General features: G+C 42.5%; 1 protein-coding gene across 4 annotated transcripts in view; it reads left to right on the forward strand.

The window, feature by feature from the left end:
* The first annotated feature begins 11,537 nt into the window (after positions 1-11,537).
* LOC124080727 (dynein regulatory complex subunit 3) overlaps positions 11,538-12,093 on the forward strand; it is a 39,328-nt gene continuing 38,772 nt past the window's right edge. For 3 of the 4 annotated variants that reach the window (XM_058573412.1, XM_058573410.1, XM_058573413.1), the window contains exon 1: positions 11,546-11,654. The gene's annotated coding sequence lies outside the window, so the exon portion shown is untranslated. Of the gene's footprint in view, positions 11,655-12,093 lie in introns of all 4 variants that reach the window. The other variant, XM_058573411.1, reaches the window with a different exon arrangement.

Genomic DNA, 12,093 nt, shown 5'->3' on the forward strand with positions numbered 1-12,093 from the left:
TGCAGCAGCTATGAATAACAGTATGGAGGTCCATCAAAATATTAAAAATAGAGCTGGGGGTGTGGCTCAAGCAGTAGCGCGCTCGCTTGACATGCGCAAGGCGCTGGGTTCGATCCTCAGCACCACATACAAATAAAATAAAGATGTTGTGTCCACCGAAAACTAAAAAATAAATAAGTATTTAAAAAAATATATTAAAAATAGAGGGGCTGAGGTTGTAGCTCAGTGGTAGAGCACTTGCCTAGCACGCGTCAGACACTGGGTTTGCTCCTCAGCATTGCATAAAAATAAACAAATAAAATAAAGGTGTTGCGTCCATCAAAACTAGAAATATTTTTTAAAAATAACTTTAAAAATAGAATCACCAGGCCAGGTACAGTGGTGCACATATATAATCCCGGTGGCTTGGGAGGCTGAGGCAGGAGGATCATGAGTACAAAGCCAGCCTCAACAAAAACGAGGCACTAAGCAACTCAGTGAGACCCTGTCTCTAAATAAAATACAAAATAGAGCTGGGGATGTGGTTCAGTGGTTGAGTGCCCCTGAGTTCAATCCCCTGTTACCCCCACCCCCCAAAAAATAGAATTACCAGCCGGGTGTGGTGGCACATGCCTGTAATTCTAGCAACTTGGGAGGCTGAGGAGGCAGGAGGATAGCAAGCTCAGTCTGGACAACTTTGTAAGACCCTGTCTCAAAATAAAAATTAAAAAGGCCTGAGAGTGTAGTGTAGTGGTAAAGTGCCCCTGGGTTAAATCCCCAATAACATCAGTAAAAAGAAAAATAGAATTGCCATATAATCCAGCAACTCCACTTCTAGATACATATCCAAAAGAATGGAAAACAGGGACACAGACATTTATATACCCACATTCATAGCAGCTTATTAATAGCAAAAAGTAGAAGCAACCCAAATGTCCATCTGTGGATGGATAAATAAGCAAAATGTGCTATATATATACAATGGAATATTATATGGCCTTAAAAATAAAGGGAATGTGGGGGCTGGAGTGTAGCTCTATGGTAGAGTATATGCTCAGCAATACCCCCCCAAAAAAAAAGAAAAAAGAAATTTTGGACATGCTCCAACATGGATGAACCTTCAAGACATTATGCCAAGTGAAATATGTCAGGCACAAAAGGACAAGTAGTCAAAGTCATGGTGACAGAAAGTAGAATGGTGGCTGCCAGGGGCTGTGGGGAGGAAGGAATGAGGGGATGTTATTTTAGTTTTGCAAAATGAAAAGAGCAATGGCTGCACAACAATATGGGTCTATTCAATGCTACTGAACTACACTTCACAATGGGAAATCCTGTTATGTATATTTTAACCATAATTTTTAAAAGAGAGAACAGAAGCAGGTACCCTGATGGAACATCAAATGATGCATGGGAAGAACTAACTGTACCATAATACATTCCATTTTACATTCTCATTTGATCCTCTTTTTTATTTTTAATATTATTACTTTTTTGTATTTAGGGATTGAACCCAGGGGCATTTTACCACTGAGCTGAATCCCCAGTCCTTTTTATTTTTTTTGTTTTGAGACGGGGTTTTGCTAAGTTGCTGAGGATCTTACTAAAGATGTTGGGGCTGGCCTCATATTTGCAATCCCCCTGTCTCAGCCTCCTGAGTTGCTGGTTGCCACCATCAGTGTTTACAGATTAGGAAACTGAGGATTAGAATAGATACTGGACTCACACAAAGGCAGTCACAAAGAGAAGCAAAAATAGGGCCTACACACCAGAAATGGTGGCACATACTTGTAATTCCAGCTACTCAAGAGGCAAAGGCAGGAGGATAGCCAAGTTCTAGGACAACTTGGAAAATACAGCAAGATCCTGTCTCAAAATTAAAAAATAAAAATGGCTAAGGATGTAGCTCAGTAGTAGAGCACTTGTCTAGAATCCTCAAGGCCCTGGGTTCAATTCTCAGCACTGGAAAAAAAAAAAAAAGATGGGATTAACTCCAATTCAAAATAAAAAATGCTAAAGGCTCGAAGAGAACAAAGAGGAACAAATGAGATCCCACATTCCTCTAGAATTCATGAAGAGTGCTGCCTTTATGGAATTCCCACTTGGAACCAGTTGAGGCCCTTCTTGTCCAAATGTTAATAGACTATGCTTGCTATCTAAAAGGCAGTATCAACAAAAGCACTGGAGCTAGACTCACTGATGTGGAAGATGGCTGAGCCAATACGGGCACCAGAACCTTTGACAAGCAACCCCTTAAGTCTCCATTTCTCATCTATAAAATGGAGATAATGGGGCTGGGGTTGTAGTTCAGCAGTAGAGTGCTTGCCTAGTACACGCAAGGTGCTGGGTTTGATCCTCAGCACCACATAAAAATAAATAAATAAAATAAAGGTATAAATAAATAAAAAATAAAATGGAGATAATGGGGCTGGGGTTGTAGTTCAGCAGTAGAGTACTTGACTAGCACATGCAAGGTGCTGGGTTTGATCCTGAGCACCACATTAAAATAAATAAGGGCTGGGGTTGTGGCTCAGTGGTAGAGCGCTCGCCTAGCATGCACAAGGCCCTGGGTTCGATCCTCAACACCACATAAAAATAAATAAATAAACAAAATAAAGGTATTGTGTCTAACCAAAAATAAATATTAAAATAAATAAATAAAATAAAGGTATAAAAAATAAAATGGAGATAATATCACTGACTTACTAATGTTTCATAGAACTACTATTTAAATAAGGTAGTGTGTGTACAGCACTCAGCAAGGTGCCTAGCACAGGACTAAGAATTTTGAAGATGCTAACCAAGAAGTTGACAGGAAAAAAACCTATGGTATGGATGACTGTGCAGAGTATATTCCACTACTTTATGTGAAGGTCAAAAGAACCAGAAAGTATACATCTTGCCCTTGAGGAGCAAGGAACTTTATACACATTATCTCATTTAATCTTCACAAAAACCTAGGGGGTGAGAAATAGTTATATATATATATATATATACACACACATATATATATATGAGGGGAGGCGGGGACAAGGAAAGAGCCAAATAAATGATCTGGATAAAAAGCATTGGGGGTCCAGAGAATAGAGTTATGCCCATAAACAGGGTGATCTAGGAAGGCTTCCAAGATGAAGGGGTGAGGGATGATGGACAGCAAGCTTGATGATAAGATGAAGAAAATCAAAGAGAATCTTCTAGGTCAGGGGTTTGGAAAGGAACACTAATATGGGTAGCAAGTCAGAGACTGGTTTTTATAAGGCCTCTTTTCCAACCTCGAGATAGGTCAGTTTCCCCAAATGAATGTTATTTATATATTTTTAGACTACTAGGTTAGCCAAAAAATTCTGGGAGTTTTGTCTGTTAGCAAGAACAATATTCCTTACTTGAAGCTCCCCTGGGCACTATATTTATACCTCCTTCCTCCTCACCTAATATCTCAAGTCAGTAATAAGTAAATAAATAAAATAACACAGAGATTATACAGAAATATGCTGAGTAGTTGTACAATGTTACATCTCCAAGGCATGAGAAAAGGGAGAATGGAATACATAAGTATTCCATTACCTAAAATAAGAAAAATCTCAATGAATTTTTGAGAAAACACACACTGGAGATTTTCTATATTTTTCCTGTTTTCTATGTGATTATACATTGATTTTTCAAAAGCACAATTACATGAGAATTTTAAATATCCCAAATAGCACTCCCCCTACGCAACCGCACCCGTTCAGAAAAACCTGCAAGTCTCAGCTCCTATTCTTTTACATGTTAAACAGAGCAGGACAAGAAGCAGGCTGAACCTTACCATGTGACTTTCCACGTCTGGTGTCTTATAACCTACCCAGGCAATGAAGGACAAATGCTCTCAAACGTAACTTCCTCCCAGTACTCCACTGACCTGCACCTTACTGTCTCTGCTGTGAGCTCATAAGCAGCGTGTGTATGCTAACTTTGGAGGAAATAGCATTGCCCACTGCTGACCTCCTGGAAAGATAACCCCCTTTCCCATTCTGCACAATCAGGGGCTTTGACAGTAAGAGAGAAGAAGGATCTTTCAGTGACTGTCACAGGGAAATCTCCCTGCCCTATGATGGTATCCATGCCACTCCCCTCCCTAGAAGTCTTGCAGAGCTCCCCAGTACCACCAAGGGAAGAGTCCAGACTAGTTGGCCAACATGTAAAGGAAGCAGGTCTCCACAATCAGGCTTTATCCTACCTGTCCGGGATCACCTCCCACTACTCCCTTTTGCAAGGTAAACAGAGCAAATCCCATCACCTCAGCTACCCAGCCAACATCCAGCATTTGCCCAAGTTGTCGTCTCTGCCAAGAAGGCCCTCCAAGCCTCCTTTGCTATTTCTTCATGGACCAGACCTTATCTGATAATCAAAGCTCTGGTCAGCAAGCTCCCTACCTGCAGAGACTTCTGAGTTCCCCATTTCCCTCCTACGGTGTTCTCCTCACCTCTCTCCTGCTGAGGGCATAACATAGAATCAGACTCTGAAGCCAGTGTGCTGAGTTCAAACTCTTACTCCCTTACTGTAAGCTGTGTGACCCTAAGTAGGTTACATACCTTCTCATTGCCTCAAGGCCGTCATCTGCAAAATGGAGATGATAACAATGCCTCCTTACTCACATCATTGTTGTGAGGATTAAATGACTGCAAGATGCGTAAAATGACCACTTCAGTCTCTGGCACATGGTAATCTAATACTGAACTTTAAAAAGTTGGGAGGCTGAAGGTGTACATCAGTGGTAGAACACATGCACAAGGCCCTGGGTTCCATTCCCAGCACTGCCAAAAACAACAACAACAACAAAAAAAAAACTCCTTAGCTACTATTATTATAGGGAGGCTCCCCCTCCCTTTCTCTATTTCCTTACTACATAAATCTGATCAATCTTACCCAATCATTTTCTATGTTATATGATTTAGAACCTGTCTTAGGTCTCTTATTAGACAGAACATCCTAGTAAATGCTTAGCTTGGCATATGTAGATAGTAGGACCACTGAATGAATGAATGAATCCTAAGTAATCTTACTTATAAACTATCCAGAATAAAAATATAATGCTTGGGCTGAGGATGTGGCTCAAACGGTAGCGCACTCGCCTGGCATGGGCAGGGCACTGGGTTCGATCCTCAGCACCACATAAAAATAAATAAAGATGTTATGTCCACCAAAAACTAAAAAATAAATATTTAAAAAATTCTCTCTCTCTCTCTCTCTCTCTCTCTCTATCTATCTATCTATCTATCTCTCTCTCTCTCTTTAAAAAAATGTAATGCTTGAAGAAAGATAAAGAAGAGATAAAAGAACAGAACTATTAATCTACACCAATGATCCTCAAAGTGGACCAGCAACATTAACATCAATGGAAAACTGGTTAGAAATGTGCAATATTGGGCTGAGGGGTTAGTTCAGTTAGTAGAGCATTTGTCCTGGGTTCCATCCCCAGCACCATCACAGAAAAAAAAAGAAAGAAATGTGGCTCACTAGGCCCCACCCCAGACTTACTTAATCTGAAATTCTGAGGGTGAGGCCCAGTATTTCATTTTAACAAGACTTCCAAGTGATTCTGATGACCCTGAATCTCCAGATCTGAGTCAAAGCAGCGACGCACAGCAGTGCGGAATGAGCACTGCATCAGGAGTGCATTCCAATCTGAACTCTGCCATTGACCTTGCACAAGTCTCTTAGCTTTAAGTGATAAAAGGACCATAACCCTCAAAAAATTAAATGTTGTGAGGATTAAATGAGATTGCACATGTAGGGTTTGTAGACAGTAGCTGGTTAATAACTGTAAGTTCCTTCCAGTTCTCTTCCCCTATATCTCACAAGCTTACGAAGGCTAAATAAAATGACTGAAGCCAAAGGGCTTTCCAAGTTGCCAACTGCCATAGCAATTTGTGGAATGACAAGGTATTCTTTATATAAACAGCCAATCTAGAGTTTAACACCCAGCATTCTCAGAGTATTATGAAGTAGTTTATGTCTAACACCATTCAATCTCCAAATACAAACTTTGCAACAGATTATCTGCTTCTTAAATGTTGATAAAGCAGAACTAAGAAGAGAAATGACCCATCTCCCCTAATATTAACTAAATACTGACTTCTGAATCCAAATGAATCTCATTTTTTTTTCTCTTGGAAAAAGAATATCTGAAAATTTTTTTCCAGTCATCACAAGGAAAGCAGCAGACCTCTGTGCAGTACCCTGGACCTAACTTGGGGAACTCCTGATCTGTGATGTGGTGGTGGAAGGTTGAGATTAGACAGTAACATTTTGAAACTTGTTCGGGAAGTACAAAATCAAGAAATTAAAGTAAGTACTTTGTTTGTCAGTTTGTTTTTGTAGTGCTGGAGACTGAACCCAGGGACTCATGCATATCAGGCAAGAGCTTACTGATGAGCTATATCCCCAGTCCTCTTTTTAAAACTTCTATTTTGAGACAGATCTTGCTAAGTTACCCAGAGTGGCCTAAAAATTGTGATCCTCCTGTCTCAGCATTCTGAGTAGCTAGGATTACAGCATGTACCACCATACCTGGCTTAAGTAATTTCTTTTCTTCCACACTTCTTAGCCTTTAACACCATTGCATTCTCGTTCATTCATATATTCTCTCTCTCTCTCTCTCTCTCTCTCTCTCTCTCTCAACCATGAATTCTACTCATGAATCACCTTCCAGAACAAATACACACATGCCTAGTATGCATGAGGCACTGGGTTTGATACCCAGCATTGGGAAAAAAAAAAAAAGAAGAAAAATAAATGCACAAATAACTATGTCAGACTGTGGTCTAGGTGGCTAGCTTCAGATGTGCAGGCTATGTATTTGACTTTACAGCACCAAGTTAGCACCCCCATGTAAAGCTCAGGCATGAGACAGTCATAATCACTTCACCAACTACTCTGCCCCAGGACCCTTCAATGGTCACGGTACTTTTTCTATTCAAGGTTACCAAGGAGCTACTTTTTAACATTTGCATCCCCAGCGTCTAGCACAGGCCTTGGCACCCAACAAGTACTCATGAATACCCTACTGAACTATATAGAAGAATTATTTAGGTACAAATCTGAGGCAGCTCATGAGAAGTATTATTTTATGCGTGGAGAAAACAAGGTCCACATAGTCAAAGTTGCAGCAAGTGAAAGAATGTCATCTTTATGTGTCCCATCCAAAGCAGAGCTTTATCCTGTCACTCAAACCCTACTTGCCAATATTACCAACAGCCACCTCTGCTCCACTCAGACTGGTGATCCTAGATGTGTCCCTACTTTCCCTTTCTTTCTCATCCTATTTAACTGCCCCCAGGCCCAGGGGATTCTCTTCTCAGCCTTCAAAGTTCTTGCCTATCCTTCACAAACAGCCCCCAAAGGAACCAGTCCCTGTCACCCCAGTCTCATATGAATTCCACATTTTTTCTTTTCAGTACTGGAGATTGGACACAAGGACCCTCTACCTCTGAGCTACATCTCCAGTCCTATTTTTATTTTTTATTTTGAGACAGATCTCTTCAAGTTGCCTTGGCTGGCCTCAAACTTGTAATCCTCCTACCTCAGCCTCCCAAGTAGCTGGGGTTACAGGCATGCACCACCATGCCTGGCTCTCATCTGAATTCTTCTGAACTCCTACTGCACTTATAATCTGTACTATATCATCATTCCATGCATCTGTTTTCTTGTCTGAAACTGTAAATCCCTTGATAACAGGGCCATGTATGACATCCCAGCTCTTTTACCAGCTAAGCAGTCATTTCACCTCTCGGAGCCTCAGTTTCCTCAACTCTAAAGTGGGAAAGCAATAAAACTTATCCATAGAAGATCTAAAAGGAGCAAATGATGGCTGCAGAATTGCTTTGTGCAAGCTATAGCTACAATTATTTTTCTCATTGGCTTTGTTGTTATTTTATTTCTATATTCCTTTCCCTCCTACCCATTTCCTGGCACATACTTTTAAAAAAATACTAACAATACTAAATGTCAAGAAAATCATTTTTACACTTAGTCACAACAGTACAGAACATACATCAGAACTTCATTCTGTGGGCTAATAATTTATTGGAATCGAACTGAAATGACTGAGACCTTGCCTATTGGCTACCTGACAACAGTAAATTTTCATCATCTTCATGGTCAAATGTCTTATAAACAATAGTGAACACTGGAAGGGTATTTTTCTTCACACATCACCAATGGGCCAGTTGTATCACATACCCTCTCTTGGAAAAAAATTCAGTCTTGACTCATTCTATTGTTAACAGAGAAAACTGTGATTTATTGAGCATTTATTATGTTCCAGATACAATGCTAAAGTTTTCTAGACATCATCTCGTTCAAACTGTACTATTATGGAGGAAGTGCTAGGGATTGAGATTGACGAAATTATATTGTTATATTATTGTATGCATGTATGAATACATAACAACAGATTCCATCATTATGTATAACTATAATGAACCAATAAAAATGTGGAAAAAATTAAAAATTTTTAAAAATTTAAAAAATAAATTACCCTACTCTGTGAGTACAAATATCCCTCTCCCCTGCTCCCCACCCCCAGCAGATAGACAAACTAAGACTCAGCAGGGTTACACAATTTCTGGGGTCACACAGCTGAGAAAAGCCAAAATTTAACTCAGATCTTCCTCATGGAAGTATCATGCTCTTTTCACTCACTACATATCCCTCTATCCTCTATACTTATATTTTTTTAATATTTATTTTTTAGTTGTAGTTTGACACAATACCTTTATTTTATTTATTTATTTTTATGTGGTGCTGACGATTGAACCCAGGGCCTCGCATGTGCTAGGCAAGCGCTCTACCACTGAGCCACAACCCCAGCCCCTTTATACTTATATTTCAAAATCCTCTTTGGGATAGGGTATAACTCAGTAACAGAGTACTTGCTTAGCATGCTGAAGATCCCAGGTTCAGTTTCCAGCATCACAAAAAGTTTTAATTAAAAGTACCTTTTAATTTCTTCCTCTCATCTACATGCTACTTTTCATAACCACCTTGGCATTTTAAAGATGTAGAACTTCCTCTTACAAGAGAGAAGAAAAGAAAAAAAAATTCCCCCAAGTTTACTGGTTCCCTCCATAACTAGCTAGAATTCAACACCCAGCTGAGAAATGAATCTTGGGAACATGGATGCAGTGAAAGAACACCTGAGGAAAGTAAAAAAGTAAAAGAGGAAGAAGAAAGGAGTGAAAATCCAGAGAGACATTCAAGTGGGCAGCTGGGACAAAGTGTTGGAATTGTGGGAAACAGCTCTTTCAAGGCCCAGTGTCCGCAATTCTTCATAAAAGATACTTTATCAGAAAGGAAAGAAAAGCTCCTAAATGTCAAATAGCTAACAGAAGAGGCCTCACTAACTTTACTGGCCCCAGTAAAGGCTAGAAAGTCAGCTGGAAATTCATAAAGCAGGAAATAAACAAATCACTACTGCCTAAACCAGTCGGGCTCATACGGACACCAAAGGTCCCTGTTCATAAAAGGTGTTTTACCAGTCCTTCAACCAACTGGGTGGAACCTTATTTTAAAAGAAACTAATCAGCATTCTTGAGTGATCACTTGGCATAAGCTCCTGCCTTGAGTGAAAAGGCACAAGTTGTTTTTAATCTTATTTATTATTATTACTCTTATTTTTGCCATGCTGGGGATGGAACCGAGGGCTAAGCACACATTCTACTGCTGAAGGACATCCTCAGGAGGTAAGCTGCTTTTGTTTTTTGTAAGAAAATCCCATAGTGTGGCCACTTTAGGGTTCCTTCACCTACTTTGTGCTTTCTCCATCCGGGATGTACTCTGGCACCCTTGACTGGGTCCCCAAAGCCCCCTTATAGGATTGACAGATACTGTAGAGTAGGATCACTCTCTTGTATAGTGACAACAAAAGGTTCCACTTTGGAAAATTTAATATAGCAGGGGAAACAACAGTCAATGTGCAGAGACTACTACAAGAAATATCAAAACTTTGAAATCTGAAGGGACCTATCACATCTCACCTCCAAACACTTCACCTTACAGACAAGGGAACTTCAAACCACAAAGGGCACAGGGTCATAGGAAAAATCACTGGCAATGCCACTAGTTGAGTGCCGGTTTCCTGATTCCCAATGGAGTGCTCTTATCATTAAACAACACAGCCTCCCTTCTTTCCTGGGAGGCACCATGCCACCCCGCTTAAAAGATAATCATCCTCCAAGAACCCCTCCCCCAACCAGTTCTTCCTACATCCTAATAGAGTTGCAGCTCCAATTAGTAAGTCTCAGAGCAGGGGGCAATTTCTGGGAGGGTGCACAGTCTGAGTCCGCAGGTATCAAAGAGAAGGGAGACATATGGAAAGAGGAGGTCTGGGAAAACCAGGTCCTTGCGGGGTGGTGGGGGCAGGGGACAGCAAGATGCTGGGCTTGATAAGGCAGTGGCATCTCCCAATAGGTGAGAGGTAAACAGACCAGCAGTTGGTACCACCTCAGGAAAGAAAGAAGGGCTAGGCTCTGATGGGAGGCAGGGAGAGTCTCTGGGTCCAAGTTGGGCCTCAGGGGCCTCCTGGAAGGTGGCCCGGTGAAGTGGCACCAGTGCCAGGTGGAGGCCCCAAGAGAAGGATGGACACTTGCTCTGCCCATGAGGTGACACCGGCGCCCAGATGAGACCCAGCCCACTGGCAAGGTGGCACTGGCGCCAGACAGAAGCTGGAAGACAAGGACGGCCGGCCCACTCGTGAGGTGGCACCAGCGCTAGGCAGAGGACCGACAACAGGGATGCCAGGTCCACCCGAGAGGTGACACCGGTTCCTGGAAGAGATCCAACCCTCACGTGAGGAAGCATCGCCACCCCGCAGAGATTCAACAACAAGGATGCTTGGTCCACCTGTGAGGTGCCACAGGAGCCGGCAGAGGCCCACGGTCCAGCCCGGTCAGCCGCCACCCAAGCCGTCCGCCGCAAGCGCAGCCTTACCGAGACATTGCCCCACAGGGGTGCTGAACGGGTTCCCCAGGAGGAACTCCATCTTGGGCCGACAACACGGCAGCTGACGCCCTGTTTGCCGCCGCGGTCTCCGCTGTGCCCAGCCGCGCTCCCAACCAGACTGACACTTGCCCCCGCCCCACCCTCCAGAACGCCGAGCGCCGGGCCTTTAGCCCCGCCCTCCTATCGCGTCTCTATTGGACAACGCCTCCACAGTCTTCCCTCCGATTGGCCTTTACACAGCCCTCATCGAAGTCCCGCCCACCAAACGGAGTCTGATTGGGTCGAGGACCAAGCTAGGTCATTGGAGTCCCCGTCAGGCGTAGCGGCACCTCCCCTGGCCCGCCTCCGAAACAGGGGCTGTGTTTTTTGATTCATCTGTAAATTGGTCAATCTAGGTAAATCCTACTGTTATTGGACAAAATATGAGTCAATCACTCAAAACAGACACGGGGAAGAGGTGGACCTAGGGAGTTGCCCGCCCACAGTAGTGCTGATTGGAGAAACATTTGTTTTCTCTACGGCTGGTTGGTGTTTGGAGTATTTCCCACCCAGACACGTGATCACGTGACCCGTCAACTTTCACCCAGGATGTCTACCTCCTGCTTCCTCTTAGCAACCGAGTGGCGGCGCTTGTTTCCCCAGCAACCGAGAGACGCCTCTGCTGCAGGGAACTAGCCCGATAGCTGGTGCTTGAGAAGGTGAGACCCGGGAATTGAGGCTCCATGAGGACCCTCAGGGGCGAGAGCGGCCGACTGTGACCCCTCTCTCTAAGGATTACGGCTTGGCCCTTTTCATTTGTAAAATAGGAACACATGTTCTCTACCAGACAGCTAAGATACTTTAATCGTGGACTTTTCAGGTCTTCAGAGGAGAAATTGCTAAGGGAGTGCTTCTTGAAGGAGTAAGGGTCGGAAAGGATTTTAAGGGATTCCATTCCCCAGCCTCCTGCCCAATCTGTTTCATTAGAAACAGATTAACTGTTTCACCCAGATCCACTGATAACTTCTTCCAGAATTTAGCTATCGGATCCTACCTCATAAATCTCATTAAGTTAGTTTATTTGGTGCAGTATAAAGTGCTTGGACTGGGAATATGGATACTCAAATTCTATGTCTGTCAGTAATTTGTTGTGTGAGT

Source organism: Marmota monax, unplaced genomic scaffold (assembly GCF_021218885.2).
Source record: "Marmota monax isolate L192 unplaced genomic scaffold, Marmota_monax_Labrador192_F-V1.1 WCK01_AAM20220418_F8-fsc01013, whole genome shotgun sequence".
Lineage (NCBI taxonomy): Eukaryota > Metazoa > Chordata > Mammalia > Rodentia > Sciuridae > Marmota > Marmota monax.